Below are 16285 nucleotides of genomic sequence, written 5' to 3'. Positions count from 1 at the left end.
CTTGGACCCATCACAGATGAGCACAGAGCTGGCACACAACATGAAGGTGAGCCTTTGGTGCGCTGTCAGGCAAACTAAAGCTCAGAATGACTTGGTGGTCATTTCGTTGTCCTCAGCTGCTGCAGAATGTGGCGGTGCTGGGCACAGAAAGAACGTGGAACAGACCTGCCAATGAGAGAAGTGGAGAGTGTGCCATTAGTAGAAAACCAAACCACTCTCCTGCTTGTTTCTTTCTTCTTTAGGAAGGAAACTATTCTCCAGATAAAAGGACAGGACAAGTCATGGTATGTAACAATTGTGAGGAGAGTACCAGATGGCACCTGGCTTCTTTAAAGTAGAGCTCAAATGGATCAAAACTGAAGATGTTATGAACATTTACTGAAGTCGAAAAGTTGTGGATTTCGTAAAAGATGACCAAACACCAGATTATCACAAATATTGCTATTTTCAAAACAGTAAAAGAAGAAATTCTAGGAACTACAGATTATGCAGCCTAAAGTTAGACCATGAGCCCTAAAATCATTGTGATTGTTAGTACACAGAAAACAAGGAACCTGGTGTGTTGGTGCATACCTATAATCCCAGTGACCTGGGGGCTGAGGCAGGAAGATTGCAAGGTCGAGGCCAGCCTCAGCAACTTAGCAAGGCCCCATGCAAGTAGCAAGTCTCAGTCTCAAAATAAAAAATGAAAAAAGGGCTGGGGACATGACTCAATGGTTGAATGCCCCTGGGTTCAATCCCTGATACAAAAAAAAAAAAAAAGAGAGAGAGAGAGAATGGAATGAATGTCAAGAGCCAATAATAGGGGTTAACCAGAGGGAAAGTATCACAGGAGGCCAAGGACCACAGAAAGAGATTAGTTGAAAAAGACAATATGTATCCTTATGATTAGTGAATATATGTATATATTCATATATATTTTTATCATTGGTGATCAGAGACCAAGACTTGCCACATTCTCAATATTTATGTTTAACAAAAACAGAATGGATTGGCACCAAAACAGACTGGTAGACCAATGGTACAGAATAGAGGACACAGAGACTAACCCACAAAACTACAATTATCTTATATTAGACAAAGGTGCCAAGAACATGCATTGGAGAAAAGATAGCCTCTTCAACAAATGGTGCTTAGAAAACTGGAAATCCATATGCAACAAAATGAAATTAAACCCCGATCTCTCACTATGCACAAAACTTAACTCAAAATGGATGATCAAGGACCTAGGAATTAGACCAGAGACTATGCTTCTAATAGAAGAAAAAGTAGGCCCTAATCTTCATCATGTGGGATTAGGCCCCCACTTCCTTAATAAGACTAATATAGTGCAAGAATTGAAACCAAGAATCAATAAATGGGATGGATTCAAACTAAAAAGTTTCTTCTCAGCAAAAGAAACAATCTGTGAGGTGAACAGAGAGCCTACATCTTGGTAGCAAATTTTTACCCCTCACACATCAGTTAGAGCACTAATCTCTAGGGTATTTAAAGAACTCAAAAAGCAAAACACCAAAAAAACAAATAATCCAATTAATAAGTGGGCCAAGGACCTGAACAGACGCTTCTCAGAAGATGATATATAATCAATCAACAAATATATGAAAAAATGCTCATCATCTCTAGCAATTAGAGAAATGCAAATCAAAACTACTCTAAGATTTCATCTCACTGCAGTCAGAATGGAAGCTATTAAGAACACAAACAACAATAAGTGTTGGTGAGGATGTGAGGCAAAGGGCACACTCATACATTGTTGGTGGGACTGCAAATTGGTGCAGCCAATATGGAAAGCAGTATGGAGATTCCTTGGAAAACTGGGAATGGAACCACTTTGACCCAGCTATCCCTCTCCTCAGTCTATACCCAAAGGACTTAAAACCAGCATACTACAGGGACACAGCCACATCAATGTTTGTAGCAGCACAATTCACAATAGCTAAAACTGTGGAACCAACCTAGATGCCTTTTAGTAGATGAATGGATAAAAAAAAAATGTGGCATATATACACAATGGAATATTACTCAGCAATAAAAGAGAATAAAATCATGGCATTTGCAGGTAAATGGATGGCGTTGAAGAAGATAATGCTAAGAGAAGTTAGCCAATCCCCCCCCTCCAAAATGCCGAATGTTATCTCTTATATAAATAGGCTGACTCATAGTGGGGTAGGGAGGGGGAGTATGGGAAGAATAGACGAACTCAAGATAGGGCAGAGGGGTGAGAGGAGAAGGGAGAGGGCAGGGGGTTATCAAGGATGGTGGAATGTGATGGACATCATTATCCAAAGTACGTGGAAGACACAAATTGGTGTGAACATACTTTATATACAACTAGAGATATGAAAAATTGTGCTTTATATGTATAATAAGAATTGTAATGCATTCTGCTGTCATGTATTTTTTTAAAAATCAGTAAAGAATTTTAAATATTTATATTTAATATTCAAATATATTTTAATCTGTTTTTAAATTAACATTTACATCCTATCAAACCAAATCTACTTAGTCAATATACCAGAGGAAGATGCAAAAATTTAAGAGTCCAGGCTGAGCTTCCCTAAACGAATAATCCAAAATCTCAAATGATAGGTAACATTTCATGCAGCTTCAGATTTTGGAATATATGGGATTTGGGGTTTTCAGAATAGGGATGTTCAACTAGTAAAGTATATGCAAATATTCTAGAATCCATTAAAGATCCGAAATCTGAAACACTTCTGGTACCAAGTCTTTTAGATAAGAGATATGCAACCAATGTTCAAAGTACACATTCTACACAATGGGCCTGAGAACAAGAACTAAGCTCTTCTTCCTCAAAAAGTGATTCTTGGTTAATTTATGCCTTTAACTTAGCTGCAAAAAGACAGATGGGCTAAACTGTGGAGCTCAGAAGCTGTGACACAATGTGTTCATGAACAAGGTGTCTGTTTGGAAGGTACAGTCAGTATTAATCTGAGCTTTCATAGAATGACTGAAACCAACTCAAAATTGAGTGACCTTACTAAGAAATCTGTTTTGTAAGGTCTATGTCTCTTGGTATTAACATGCAATAATCATATAGGGCACAGTCACAGTGTGACATTTCAGCAAGTGTATACAAAGCCTGTACTGATCAAATTGAGATAACTAGCATTTCCATCTCCTTGTCATTTATTTATATTTGGAGCATCAAGCTCTTCTCTTCCAACTCTTCATAAAATATGCACGAGGTTATTGAGAACTATGGTCACCCCACTGTGCTATAGAACACTAGAATTTATTCCTTCTAAACTGAAAGAGAACATTTAGTACTTGTCTGGCTTATTTCACTTAATATAATGCCCTCCAGTTCTATCCATTTTACAACAAATGACAAAATTTCCTTCTCTATGGCTGAATAATATTCCACTGTGTATATATATGTATATCAATTTTTTTTAAAATCTATTCAACCAATATGGAGGTTGCTCGAAAAACTAGAAACCGATCTTCCACATGATACAGCCATCTTACTTCTGGGTATATATTCAAAGGAAATGAAATCAACATTTTTCATGTGCATGTTTATTGCAGCACTATTCACAAAACCAAGATATGGGATTGACCTAGGTGCCAGTTAAGGTTTATTTAGAAAATATTATATATAACATGGCACAATTTTCTGAAAAATTAGAAAGCAAAATTGTTCTGTAAAATATTTTCTGAAGGGAAAGCTCAAATCTGCTTTGAAAGGGAATCTTGGAATGTGTTATCAAAAATCAGCAATTTGTAATCGGTTCTGTAGTAAATACAAAAATAATAAGACACTAGAGATCATATAACTAAATAATAAAGAAAAAGGAGAAAGCTGGTCACTTACTCCTAATAAATATTATTTATATAGATTTTCCTGGAACTTATCCTCAGCCTGTAGGAGTTGTGCTCTAATTTAAATGTTCGACTTTTAATTCTAGTTTGGCTGCCAACTGAAGAGTGGAATGCAGTAGAAACGTGTTTGTTTGTAACCAGATCCTTCCTTTTCAACAGCAATGGTTTGTAAAGACCTTTAGAAAAAGAAAAAACAGCAGCAGCAAAACCATTTCTTTCAGCAGAATTTTATGGGCAAATTTTAATTAGGTAACAAATAAATATGGAGCATCCCTGATTAAGGTGGGGAAGAGCAAGACTGAGAGAACGGAGGTTAGGGACTCTGAGCACCTTCTGCAAACACTTGCCTTGGGGTTTACCACCTTCCATTAAAGAGTGGTTGTTGGTGACCCCTCATGCCACTCCTCCTCTCCAAATGTTCTCTGAGACTCCAGATGCATAGTTCAGAACTCTCTCCTGGGCAGAAGGTTGTATTCACTCATCAAGGCTCAGTCAAGAACACAGAAACCAGTTAAAATGTTTAACTGGTAAGAGGAAATCAAATACGGGGAATTAGATGCTTTAAAATTGCTGAAAGGGCTTAGAAAACAGTTGGAAGGAAGCAAAAAGCAAGGAAAGTTGCTGCTGGCTTTCAGGAAAATCAGGAAGTGCAAGCCCTGGGTTTCGCCTACCTGCAGTGAGAAAGCAGCTGTTTGCAGGCAAGCCCTGGGTTTCGCCTACCTGCAGTGAGAAAGCAGCTGTTTGCAGGCGCTCTCGGGAAGCTGCAGCAAGCCTCTCATTTGCCAGCTGCCTGCACATCTTTCTGCCACTACAAGTGGAGATGATGCTTTCCTTTTTTTATTTTTTTGCCTTTCACATCTTTGGGGAACACCACCCAGTGGCAGGATCTAAATCCTGCTGGACAAATGTTGGAGAATGTCCTCATGCGGAGGGTACCATGGTGATGGCAGGTAAGGACACAAAGGTAATTCCCACTTCACTTCCTACAGTAGATTTAGTCTAGGGTAATATGAAGGGGAACATATTTCCAAGAAAGCAAATAAAATAACAAGACACCTGTGTAGTAAACAGATAAGCACATTACCCAAGTAATCCTGATTCAGCTATTTTAAGCCTTAATAGAAGGCCTGATTTGTCAGTGTCTTTCTGTGCATATTAAACTAATTCATAACCCAATTTTAGTCTCTTCAGGTAAAAATAACCCAGTTTCTGTCATTTTATGTCAAAAGTGTGTATGTGACCATAATGGCTATTAGGTTAATAATCATCACCCCCTTATCGTACCATGCAGAACCACACCCATGTGTATTCTTTTTCTTCTTTCCTCATCACACCTTTGGTAGAAGAGAAGTGGTCATGATGTAAATGCTGATTCAAAATAAATATAAGCTCAACCTTTCAGGTCCTATGTGAGTGAGATGGACCTGATCTCTCAAACATGTGAAGAGTTTTAAAGCATTGATGAATATTCTTTTGAATTCCTAAAATAACTCCTAACTTCTGTTTGCTAAACAAAGGAAATCTCTACACATCCTTTCTTTGGCAAGCTTGACCCTTCCAAGGAATGAGAATGACCTTCAAAATAATGTAAGGAACACCCTTTTTATTTCTTCCAGAGCCACTTCTGAGTGTCATTCCTTTCTGTCCCCAGACTGCCACTAACCTCATGCCTGAGTGAAATGCCATCTCTACTCCTGAGAAATGCTGGCAACTCCAGAGAAAGTTGCTCTTCCCTTTCATGGATGAAAAGATGAATTTTAGGCCAGTGTCCCTCAATTCCTATTTTTTCCTGCATGTCTACTGGTTTCAACATTTCTTGACTTCTGTCTGGGTCTCATATTTCTGTAACTCCTTATTTTAAGTTCAAAGTCATGGTTTTACACGGTGTAAATGTCCTAAGTGTGTCTACATATCATTTCCTTTCTGACCATCAGCCATGTGAACAACTAAGCCCACAGCTCTCAGGTTTTTCAGAGAGTTTTTGGTGAGTAAGAAGTGGGTCCCGGAACCTCACTCTTCCAGGTTCCCATTAGGACATTCACATACTAGCCTAGATTCACTGAGCGCTTACTATGTGCTTAGCGTGTATTTTTAATCTCACTGAATTAAAAATACAGTGAGATTAAAAATACACGCTAAGCACATAATAAGCGCTCAGTGAATCTAAGCTGAAATAGAAGCTGAAAATATTGTCATTTGATTCACAAGCTGAACAATTTTCCCAAGGTTATTCAATTAGTAAGTGGTTGAAGTGGAACATAATCACTGCTTTCTGGGCCATTGTAAAAATAAAGGTAGTCAATCAAAAAAAGAAAAGGTTTTTGTTGTAGATGAAAGAATTCGGTTCATAATTAATATGAGAACACTCACATCCTTTTACATAGATAAAGTTATTTAGATTTTGAGGCAATATCCTGAAATTATGTAATCAGCTGATAGATACAATGATAATTCTCTATGAGGGATATAAACACAGATTAAGAATATTTTTTCTTTTTAGGGAAGTTGATTCTGGAAGCATCTATGTGAGCTGTTAGTTATTCGAGGGATTATATGGCAAAACTTAAATGAATGTGTGAACAGTGTTCATGTGTTACTAATATATAAAGACAGAAATATGGCCGTGTATTACTAACCTTCACAAGGCATTAGTCAATATGTGTATGGTACCAGCACATCAATTTAACCTATACAGGTTAAATATCTTACACAAGAGATTAAAGGGGAAGTATTCATCCGTTATCTTTCCCACATATGGGAGAAGGGGCCATATTTGTCCTCACTGAGGAAAAATTATCTTAGCAAGATTTATACCTGAAGATTCTACACTATGTGTCAGTAAGTTGATTCTCTGTGTATTTTCTTTCTTCCAACATTCTTCAAAGGAGCCCTTCCAACTACATAGTCATGGTGATGGTCCATGTGCCTGGTGAAAGGGACAATTCATTCTTCCAGATAAACCAGTTATCTATACACTGTCTATGTAACAATAGGACTGAGCAGCCAAGCATCTAGGATTCTGTGTCCATGTAGTAAGACGCTATGTGTATCGTACACTTTTTTCAATTCTTTATATATTTTCTTATTTGACCATCAGAATCCTGTGAGATAGGTATAGTAATCCTTTTTTGGCAAATGAAGAATCTGTTACAAAGAAGCTCATAAAAATAGTATATGAGAAAGTCAGAATTTGAACTTGGGTCTGTCTACCTCTGAAGAGCATTTTCCCATTCACTGTACTTGGTACTTTCTGGTTCCAGAAATATTATATGCTGGAGATCAAAGATAAGAGTGAGGTTGTATCTGCTGTCAGTCCAGAAGGTAATGATCATTTCTCAACCCAGGCCCAAATTTATGAGTGATGCAGCTGCCTGAAAAGGAAACCCCTGAAAAAAGGCAACTGGAAAACAATGAAATGTTATCAGTTTCCCAGCCGGGACTCTCAGTTCACTCCTGGTTCTGCCACTGAGGAGTGCTTCCCCATCGTGACATTTCCTTGCTGGCCATCTTGGGAAACATGCTTTATTGCTATTTGACTCCATTATTGTTCAACTTTACCATTCATAAATGAACCTAATGTTTTTCATTTACCCACCGAATAAACCATCCCGTTTGAACATGTAGATAAATGTTTTCTTTCTGCCATTTAATATTTTTGCCTCAAAAATTCTCTTAAAACTACAATCCATGTCACTTATTCAACTAAAGTCTGATTGTGTGTTTAACAGTCTAAGACGATCTCCGACATGGGGTGTTGCAGAGGTATGAAGAGCTCACAAAGCCATGGACAGGGCAGCACTCTTCAGCAGGATAGGAACCGCTCATTAACCTCCCCCACACTCCTTTCCACATCTGTCAGAGCTGCACTGGCCACACCACAGTCCTTTTCAGTAGATGATGAGGTTTCTATCAAGCCTCCGGGAGGATTATTTGGAATAAAGGAAAAAAAGTCAATCTTAATATTTCTCCCTGGGACTAAAAGAGACTGAGGTCTGCCCTGTCAATCACCAGACGTGTAGAGCACATGTTGGGGCTGGTTTGCACTGTATGTAGATAGGACCCTGAAGCTAAATGCTTGGAGGACCTGGGGCTTCCCCAGACCTGTTACCATCAAGCACTATTTCATGAGTGACTGGATGAGATCGTTTCTCTACAGAGCTGTGCAGAGTGCAGTGTGTTCTGTTGGCTCAGAATTGGCCTCTTATCCCATGGTAGCCTAAGGGAACAACTATCCGTCTATAACTTGGCTCTTATTCCTGTTTTGCTTTTCAGAATGGGCCTTACATGATTTGCCTTTGTTCTTTCTATGTAGCTCATGTTTGGAATAATTTTTTCTGTTTCAGATGCTCATACCCTTTTTGGAGCTTCAGTTTATTACCCTGAAATGGAATTCTGTTCTAGGCTAGTGAACTATTTGGAAGACCTTAGGTTAAAAGTACTGTGAGGTATAATTTGTAAAATGGGAAGAAAAACAGTTTGATTTGTCCTTAAATGTTAAATTCAGCAAAGATTATTGGCAGTCTGCTGAGTGTAAGCAGGAGCTGTATAGTATGAGAGAGGCCGGGAAGAACAAGTTATATATGTTGCCATGAGTCTTACGGCCTGTGAGAGATACTGTAGGTGGAAAAAAAGTACAAAGTGTAATGTTCCAAGTCGACTGAAGAGAGGCCGAGCATTACTAGAGGTCCAAGGGTGGCCCTTGGCTCTGCAGCAGGCACGGCACCAAGTATCCCATTCCCACTTTTGTGCACACAATAAGTTGTGTGTATTGGGAAACTGAGGCTTAGAATTGTTAAGGACTTTGTTCTAGAGGTAATAAAAAGTGAATACATTATATTTTCTGGGAAGTAGCAGGAAAGGAGTATGGCTTCCTAGAGATGAAAATTACTCCTAAGTGGTATCCTTAAAATCAATGCAACTTTGTATAAGAGCCTGGTATTTGGTCTTTTTGGAGGGAAGGTGGGGGACAGGCATATCCTTTCTTCCCCAAAGGGTAATATGTGACAGTTCAGAGGAGGCAAGCTGTGGAATGCCTAGAAGCCATATTGCCCATAGTCTTATAACCAGTAGCAATGAGAGATGTAATACATGGTCATTTAAATAACAGTACCACAGAAGAGAAAGTTGATCTCTACCTCCTATACCCATGTATGAAGTGTTCCCTTCATACTTAGGTTGCACCTATTTTTAGCATAAATATATTATTAGTTAAGCAACTAATCTGTAGGAAAGCAAATAGAAATAATATACCTTCCCCTGGTCTTCCAGTTCTCAAAACTTATTTATTTTTTTCCCTTCCTGGTAATGAATTTTCCTACTCTTTCCCACTCTCCTTTTTAAAAAGTACCTTCCATTTGCCCCTCTTCCTTATCAGAGGGGACAAAGAAGAGCTCCCCTCCCGACAGTGCCAAGGCTGGTAGTTGTTGCTGCACAGTTCTTTGATGCAGAAGAAATCAGAGGTTGGGAGTTGTGTCTCACATAGTAGGCTCTCTCTGCAGAAACAGTCATATACTTGTGTATGTGTGTATAGAGTGTAATCTGAGTGATGGGTAATGTTTCCCCATCCTTTAGAAATCAGAATCCTTGTTAAGAACCTGCATGTTGGTTTTCAAAATCAATTAACATTGCTGGTTCAGTAGTTATTCTTTGGCGATGGAAGAACCACTGCTTCTGAAATAGGAAGTAAAATGAAGAGACTTCACAAACTTATTTCTTAGATCCCATCCTCATGTAGAAACAAACAAAAACCTCAAAACTAGATTACAGATGGTTTGGAAGGTAAGAAAGAGCAATTAAACAAATGAATTGATAATAGTAAGAGAAGCTGAGATCTGTTGGGAGTATTGGAAAATATGTCTGGGGAAAGAGTTAGGAAGAAAATTTAGCTTAGAGTAATTAAAGAGGAAAGGACATCTCTATCCTAACTCAAATTAGATGTTAATAAGACGGGAGATACTTCAGTGAAGACCACCTGTCCTTTCCAGAAGTCAGTAGGCGGCTTCACATATAGGTAAAAAATTTATTTAAAAAGCATTTATTAAGTTCCTACAGTGTACCAGAGTGGGAGAAGATGCCTGTTGTACCTTTGCAAATAATTCAAGCGAATGAATAAAAGGTAAAGCTAGTGGTATAAAGAAATGAGGAAGACTAAGGGTAGAGTTAGGTGGCACTAAAGTTGCAGCTTGGAGCTGTGGTATTATAATGTCTGACACTTTCACACCCTCCCTCAGTGCTGAGCTTGCTAGTCACATATCCTGTAGACATTTAGGGAGAGAAAAGAAGCTAGGTGGAGGGACTGCTGTCACTGACCCCAATGACTCTGTGAGTCCTGTGGATTCTTAATGTCACAGACCTCATCATATTCCTATTTTTACTTTTTTAAAACAAGGTGCTTAGCCTGGTAACAACATCAAAGGATCTCAAAATCCTTTACAAGACCTAATAACACATTGCCATAGGAGCTAAGAAGATGCTGTTGCCACAGTTTTCTAAACAGGAATATGGAAGATTGGAAATTAAATAATTTCATCCCAGGTTAGAGCAAAGATCATTATGTTGGAGTCTATTGCCTCTGTACGAATAGAGGATTTAGAAATAATTATTGCACCCAAATTTGATCTAAAATGTTTCCAGCAAGAAAGTCTCATGAGATCATTCTTCACTGTCTTTTTCTATCTTCCAAAAAGTTTGAATTCACAGGGTTAACCTTTCTTTTTCTGCCATAATAACTATCTTTCCCTTTTCAATTTATCACTCTCGTGACAGCTGATAGCAGGCTAAGCTAATATTGTAACAGTTTTAGGGAATATTGCAGATGCACAAGGACATCCTCATATGAATCAATTAAAGAAGTCACAGTAAGTTGCCATTGAAAGTGTAGCAGCTGCATCCTTGAAAACAGATGCTCTTCTGGGTCTGAATGAGTCCAATTTTGACTAATTTTAAGGCCTACACAGATTTCAGTCCGGTTAATATTAGGATATGGAACCACTTGAGACATCTTAATGTCCTCAACTGATTGCTTCTCCATGACAGTTAATATGTTGGTTTTCCTTGAGAGATGCTGGTTCTTTGACATGCCAAGGATTTTGTCAATAGAGAAGAGAGACTCCGAGTCTTGATGCAGCAAGGTGGACTGAGTCTCTGAAATTAAAGAGTCTTCAAAGGGCAACCCCAACATTAGGAAAAGTGCTCAGGCTGCAGGGATTAAGCAGAAAAAATTGCATGCAGTAAGCATCCTGAATATCCCAGGAAATCAGCTGTAAGAAATCATCCTCACTCTCTCCCTAGATCAATCCCAGAAAAAACTAAGAAGAAAGTTACAGTTGTAAACGGCAAACTGTTCCTTCTTTTTTTTCCTGATCTTTATCAATATGTTATGTGAATATTTCATCATATTACACTGGTCAATTAAAATCATTAGTTCAGTTTAGTTAACAAGGAGTGGATTGAGCCCCCAAAGTGCCTCAGAGTTATTCTGCTGGCTTTGAAAATGGAATGTATATTTCCACACCCTGAAAAAGTTAATGATCAAGAAGGGAGACATGCTGATAAGCAGATAATGTTAATGAATGTGACAACTTTCGTGCTAGAATTGTGTCAGCTGAAAACACTTGGAAGCCCCACTGACCTTATCCTGGAAAGAGTGAATAGTTTTAAAAGAGCCTGCAAATGTATAAGATTATGAAACAGCATGAAATAATTGGGAAATTTGCTTTAAAAGGGTGATAGGTCAGAGAGCCAGTGTTAGGGAAGGGATAAGTCAGAAAGGAGACTAGTGGAAAATGTAGTGCTGTAAGGTTGGGCAGAAATAGGAAAGCCTTGATAAGGAGCTTGGACTTGATCACTTGAGAGTGGAAGACACTGATACAGTTTACACAAGGAATTAACATAGTCAAATTTGTGTTTTGGATAACACATATTTTGGATAACTCATTTAATTACATTCAAAGAGGCAAAGACACCAGTTGGGAGATGATTCCAATTGTCCATGGAAAAGATAAGGTCTAAACCAACAGAGTGGTAGTAGTATAGAAAAGGGATAACATATATTAAGAAAAGGTTTAGATGATGTTTAATGTTTAGCAAATAAAATTAACCTTTGCTGGAAATGAGTCAAAGATCCTACTCACATTTAAATTCAGCTTAAATTCCTAAACTGATATATCACTGTTAGAAGGGGAATTCAGGATAAAGAACAGATGCCAAAGAAAGATAATGAGTTTAGCTTTGAACGCATTGCATTCGAGATGCCTAAGGGGGGATGCACAGGTACAGAAATTTTGCAAACAGAGACTTAGGAGTCATCCTGTCATAGATAATAGTGCAAATGATGAAAATTGATGAGCTCACCCAGAGCATAATGGGAAATAAGGAGGACCCATATAGGGGGAAATTCCCCCGAAACACCAGTAGTTATGGGCAAATGAAAGGGAAGGTCATTCAGTGAAGGAGACTATAAAGAAAATGTCAGAGAAGTTAAAGAACAGCCAAATAAGTCAAAATAAGACATAGTTTCAAGAAGTAAATGGCCAGTGATGTCACATGTAGCAGAGAGCTTTTAAGAGACTAGGACTGGAGAAACACCTCGTTTTGCAATTAGAACATCCTTGATTATTGTGGTAGTCAGCTTTTCATTAACATGACCAGAATGCCTGACATAACAACTTAAAGGTGGAACATTTAATTTTGGCTCACACTTTCACAGGATTCGGTTCATGGTCAGCCAGCTCCCTTGCTTTAAGATGAGGCCAGATATCATGAAGGAAGGGAGCAGCAGAGGGAAGCTGCTCAGCTCATGGCAGCCAGGAAGCAGAGACAGAAAGAGAGAGGAAGGGGCCAGGGACAAGGTATAGTCCCCAGAGACAAGCCCCCAGTGACCTACTTCCTGCAGCTGTGCCCTACCCGCCTATAGTTTCCACCACTTCCCGGCAGTCCATTAAGCTATCAGTGGATTAATCCACCGATGAAGTCAGAGCCCTTATGAGCTAATCACTTCTAATCACTTCCCCCAAACCACCTCTAGACATTGGGGCATTTGGGAACCAAGCCACATAAGCTCTGGGGGGCATTTCAGATCCAAACCCTAACAAGCACTATCAGTAGTATTTTTTTTTTTTTTTAAGAAAGAGGTAGAGATCAAAATTAGATAATGTGGCACACGGAGGAGCAGTTAATAGAAAGGCGGACTGTGGCGAAAGCAAGTACTAACAGTTCTTTTGAAGCCTTAATATGAGTCTGAGGTTCTCATGAGAGAAGTAGTAGGGGAGGGTCTGAGGAGAACAGCCTGAATGCAGAAAGATCAGTGAGAAAGGGAGATGCAGCCAAGCAATGGTGAGAGGACTGGCAAGTGATGTGGAAACCCTTTGTCGAGATTGAAATCCAGAACATCTTATTGGCAAAACTCTGTACTTTGGTTTTCCTGTCAGAAGTTAGTTGTAGAACTGACCCAGGGTTAAATGGAGTTTTAGGGCATTTATGTGAAAGGAGAGGATTCAGGGGAGTTGATAAAAGAGCAGTACACAGGATCAGCCAAGCTCTCCATGATGAGGACCCACAGAGGGACCTCATCTACCAGGAGAAAATGGGGGGATTACAGAGTTTAAGTGGAACAGCAGAGATAGTGGAAACAAGGTATGAGAGAGCTGGAAAAGGAGAAGGTTTTCATCTCAGAATATGATCGTAGTGCTTAAAATTTCAGAGGCAAAAACAAGATTTCACTTGGCAGCAAATTACTGTTTTGTTTCTTTTTGAAGTTGCAGTAGTTTTAAGAGGTGTTTGTTTTCCTAATAGAACAAGAAATCTGAAGGCGAGCAGTTGACTAGGCTTGGCCAATGGTCCAGCAATAAGACCTGCACCTTTCTGATTCTCGGTCTTTCCCTCTCAGTCAGAAAAATGAAAAGCAGGAGAGAAAGGAGTAGCACCAGCCTCAGTTCTCTCCTTTTATCAAGAAAAACAAAAACCTTCCTAGCCAGGTGCCATGGCACAGGCTTGTAATCCCAGTACTCAGGAGGCAGAGGCAGTAGAATCACAAGTTCAAGGCCAGCCTGAGCAACTTAATGAGACCCAGTCTCAAAACTTAAAAAATTATTTTTAAAAGGCTGGAAATGTATTAGAGCACTCAAATGGTGATAGTGGTAGGGGGGTTAATCCCCAGCCCCAAGGATGGGGGAGCCTCTTTCTAGAAGTTACAGAAAACTCTACTTAGATCACTAGCTAGAAGTGACCACATGTCACAGTCTAGCTATTATCTAAGTAGAGTTTTCTGTAACTTCTAGAAACAGGGATGACAATGGGAATAGTACACTTGCCAGAGGCTAAAGTAGAGTGAGCAAGAGAGAAGGGAATTGGAAATGCCCTGTTGTTTCCTCCCAAAAGAAATGTCTGCTTCAGAGACCAAGGTTCCGCCTCCTCGTATAAACCAATCAATTTAGTACAGGAAGCCATAGTACCTTGCCATGAACAACTAGTTTGCTTGCATTCAGTGATTGTAAAAAAACTAATGATATGAATGATCTGATGTCACCCATCCCAATATTAGAAAAGTTACTCTATGTGCATGTCTTTTAAAAAATCATGTGCTAATATATTCATAACTTAATATATGTGGACTATGCTGATGTGAAGATCAATCCCTGAGATAAATATGGAATCATGTGGCCGCTAAAGGATATGTGCAATTATGTGTGTGTGTGTGTGTGTGTGTGTGTGTGGTGTATATCCACTAATCTCATTTTTTGACTGTAATCTCCCAGATTCTGTCAGCATTGCCTTTTTGTAGCTTTCCATTTGACATTTAAGAACTATTTTGTGTTGTCTTTATTTGCCATGCTCAGCATTTCTTTGCTCAATATATTCCTTCTCATTAAGAACCCTTAGTAAATTTCAGTAAGCCCTCAGGAATTCATAAACCAGCTTTTCAGTAGAGCTCTGGGCATAATTTTTTGTGTTGCTTTAATAAAATGTTTTATTTTTGCTGCAGATTACAGTCAAATGAAATGTAGTGCCTCTATTCAAAACTGCTCTTACCTTGCTCATTGCAAATCAGTTAATTACCTTGGCAGCTAAACATGCTGTTGACTTACTCCACTTGGATTTTTCTTATATTTGTAGTTTGGCAGTAGTCAATTGCCACATGATGAAATTACATCTTTCTGTTGTAGGAAAGGGAAATGTTTTAGTTTCTACTTAGGTTTTGTTCAGGATATCTTTGATAGAGTCTGATCAATTAGTATAGCTTTGGACCTCAGTCCACAAGTGAAACTGCAGGGTCTGATTTCTGCCTCTTCTTACTGATACTTAGGTGTGACACTAACTTGGGTACGTGCCCCAGTTAGTGTCACACCTTAGTGTCACATGACAGAGGAATCCAGGGTTTGAAAGGCTGTCACATGCCTTGAAATATTACAACAATGTTATTTACAGTTGCTTTTGTCTTGCCTGCCACATGAAACATCATGAAGGCAGTGATCCTGCCTTATAATCAGACGTGAACAATGTTGACCTAAGAGAGGGGGGATGCAGTGTCTTTCCTATCCAGTTTCCAGCAGGTAGAGTTAGTGAATATCTAGGATGAAACCAAGCCTGGGAATAATTCAAAATCTACATTGCTACATTCCTTCTTCCCTACAGGTCAGCTCCCTTGAACGATGTTCACTTTTTTGTGTTTACCATATTATTTTGATTTATTTAGATTTAGAGTCTGGCTCCATGGGAGATAATTTAGCTTTATAAGTTATACATCTGGATTATCTATCCAGGCCCTTGTATGGACCTGGCCCAGTCTAGGAATAGAGACAGCACTGAAGGGCCATGACAGTGCTCACTGTGATAGCCAGAGGGTGGCTCCATTCCCTGTGAGGTGAAGCTACTGTCCAATTAGTCAGTGATGGCTCACCAGATCCCATGTGTCCTTGGTCCAGGGAGCCCTTCTTCCAAAGGACTTCACATCATCTGATAGAGAAGATTTTCAGAGAGAAAATCAAAAAATGCTGATAAATGGGAATTGAACTTCAAGACAGATGGAATTATTTTGTAAGGAATTCGTAGCTAAAATTCATTTTAATATAATCTGGAGAAATAACAGGATAGAGAATGATAATTGCTTATTTTTCTGAATTATATTAATATTGACTAAGTTTTATATGCTATTTCATATTTCACCTATATTAATCCATTTAACCCCATAACATAGGTACTATTTTCCCCATTTTACAAAAGAAACTAAGGCAGAGAGAACGTAAGTAATTATGTTTTAGTTATATAAAAAAGTAGTAGAGACAGGATTCAAAACCAACCTTTGAAGCTCCAGAGAAGTAAGAGAAATTTGGAAAGGATAATTTGAATAATTGCCAAATTATTGTTGGTGATCTTTGAGAAATTGTGAGAAGCTGGAAATACAATTGAACTTTGAAAATAAACAAATATAGTTCACACT

The 16285-nt window shown here is 38.8% G+C and overlaps 1 protein-coding gene across 1 annotated transcript in view; it reads left to right on the top strand.

Moving 5' to 3' along the window:
- Exoc4 (exocyst complex component 4) overlaps positions 1 to 16285 on the top strand; it is a 771143-nt gene that overhangs the window by 688154 nt on the left and 66704 nt on the right. The gene's annotated exons all lie outside the window — the stretch shown is intronic.

The sequence above is a fragment of the Marmota marmota genome, unplaced genomic scaffold, assembly GCF_001458135.2.
Source record: "Marmota marmota marmota unplaced genomic scaffold, marMar, whole genome shotgun sequence".
NCBI classification, from domain to species: domain Eukaryota; kingdom Metazoa; phylum Chordata; class Mammalia; order Rodentia; family Sciuridae; genus Marmota; species Marmota marmota.
Note: the sequence above shows the minus strand (reverse complement) of the source record. Positions and strands in the feature narration are given on the sequence as shown.